At 56.9% G+C, this 2,383-nt stretch overlaps 1 long non-coding RNA gene across 1 annotated transcript; it reads right to left on the bottom strand.

The window, feature by feature from the left end:
• Positions 1-675: 675 nt before the first annotated feature.
• On the bottom strand, positions 676-2,342 carry LOC106722874. The gene is made up of 2 exons (XR_001358881.2): positions 2,189-2,342; positions 676-983 (listed from the first exon to the last, which is right to left on the bottom strand). It is a non-coding gene; the product is annotated as an uncharacterized LOC106722874 (long non-coding RNA).
• Positions 2,343-2,383: the final 41 nt, after the last annotated feature.

Below are 2,383 nucleotides of genomic sequence, written 5' to 3'. Positions count from 1 at the left end.
GTGTGTGGGACAGAAACCCCCTTCCCCCCTCCCACCCATGCATCAAAGCTCCCCTGGAAACAACAGGGGACCACTGGGCTCCCTCTGCTCAGAGCCCAGGATGAAAGAGGCAGGCAAGGCCCAGGCCTGGCCAGAACCTGGCATTTAGACAGGGGCAAAGCCAGAACTATTAGCTGTGAAAGCACCACCCACAGCTGGAGGGACACCGGCATTGTGCATCCCAGTCACCCCAGTTCTCAGCCCCAGGACTCTGGGGCAAGAGGTTTACTCCACTCCAGGCCTGCACCCGCTGATGCTCTGCTTCCACTCAGTTTCTGAGCACAGAAAGATCATTTTTTAGCCGAGAAGAACCCAGCCAGAACTCCTACTGGAAGTTTCTAAGCTCATCCTGTGACCAGTGGTTGCACCCTTACCCTGCTAATGTTGTATGACACCCCTGAAAGGGTCTCAGGGCACCTGGTTGTGAAGCCCTGGCCTAGATTCTGGAAGTCCCAAGCAGAACAGGTGCAGGTTGGGGCTGTGAGGAGGCACAGGTGGGGGCAGGCCCTGAAGCCCAGCCAGACCAGAGAAATGTAAACCATGGGAAGCCCCATTACAAGCGTGCCTGGAGCCCGCCCAGGTTCTCTAGCACAATAAACACTATTCAAACTCAGCGCAGTTAAAGGAGACGCCAAGTAGAATTCCCAACCAAACTGGGTTTATTTCTGGGACGCTTGCTACATCCAGCTACAAGAACGGAGCCAGTCCAGAACACCCAAGCTCAGGGTGCACCCGCAGGGGCCAGGTCTTCCACACTTTGGCCCAAGGCGACTGCTGGGAAACAGGGTTGTCATCTCTCTGCATCCCAGAAGCAGGTCGGCCTGGCTTACAGAGCAGCACCCCTGGCTCCGACATCCTATGCTCCACTTTGAAGCCTCAGCAGCAGCTCCAGAGAAGATGTCTACTTAGACCTCTGCCTCATCTTTCTCCTCTTGCGCTTCAGCCTGGGAGAGACAAGGGTTTCACTCTATCACAGCAACGTCCTCACACCCCAACCCCACCCTTGCAAGCCCCAGGGCAGGAAAGTATTAGCACAGGAGCTGGCTAAAGAGCAAGCTGGGATAAGGGCTTTACCAGGTCCCCAGGGCCAGCCCAGCTTTTACAGAATTGACCCATTTGCACTATTAAGGAAATGGGTGAATGCAAAGCTACACACATGCACTGCACCGCCCCAGGGCAAGAGATGCAGGACAGCATCACCCTGCCCCATGAAGCAGGAGGGGTCCCCGCACAGCAGCACCAAGACAAACTATCTTTACAAGCCCCTCAGTCTCAGACATCAATGCAAAGCCTCTGCAACAGGAGCTAACTGGGTTTGAGCCTCGCTGCCATTTTAAATCACTTGAAATGAACAGGGACATTATGAGGCACCAATTAGTTATTAAAGCTTTTCTAATGCCATTTATAACAGCCGGACAAAGCCTATTCCTGCACTCGCCTTTCCAGCTCGAGATGGATGTTTTGGGCCTACCCATGGGGACAGCACCAAGGGCACCAGCCGATTTGGGCCAGAAGAGCCCTTTTGCTGCCATTTTAAATGCTCCCCCACTTCATAGGGAGATGCAGGACACTAGCAGGAGCTGCTCTGATCCGGCAACTCCACCAGCCTGTGGTGAACGCAGCCTGGCTCCGCACCTGCAGGTCCTCGCTTGCCGCCACCAACACAAGCAGCTTTTGCGCTGTTCAAGTCGACCGAACAATTTGACCCAGCCGGTGGCTTTTTTAAGTGACGTGGGGAGCAACATCTTTGGTTATCAACTGTGAGCCTGATCCAGCCAAGGCCCTGCTGCAGGAGGGAAGCCACCCTTGAACTCGAGACAGGTTCTTAGGGATGGGCCTTTATGCCCTGCTCCCAGGAGGGGAGGCCCACCTCCTGCCAGCGAGGGGCAGAGGCCCTTGCACAAGGATGATGTTGGGAAGAGCCAGGACCTCAGCCCAAAGCTTTGTCCCACCCCCCACAGGTGTTGTTCTGCACAACCCTGCGCCCCGTCCGCAACCCCGGCACGGAGAGGCTATGGACAAGGGCATTGGGAACCAGGAGCAACTGCAAGGCTGCCTTCCAACCCTGATTTTAGAGCTAAGAGGGGACGTCCGAGGCCAGCCACAGAGCCAGGAGTGCATGCAAGGCCCGAGCGGCGCGGACACCTACCTGCGCATCCGCTTCTTTCGCCACTGGAGGAAGGAAGCAGAGAAGGAAAACACAAGTCAGAGCAGCCCCCGCAGCCCCACGAGGAACGGAGCCAGGTCTGGCCTGGGGGACGGCGCAAGGCAGCCCAGCGACACCAGGCACGTGGGGTCTCCCTCCTGCCCCCGCCGGGGCAGATATGAGCAGAGCTTCCCCCCC

Source organism: Alligator sinensis, unplaced genomic scaffold (assembly GCF_000455745.1).
Source record: "Alligator sinensis unplaced genomic scaffold, ASM45574v1 scaffold1065_1, whole genome shotgun sequence".
Classification (NCBI taxonomy): Eukaryota; Metazoa; Chordata; order Crocodylia; family Alligatoridae; genus Alligator; species Alligator sinensis.
Note: the sequence above shows the minus strand (reverse complement) of the source record. Positions and strands in the feature narration are given on the sequence as shown.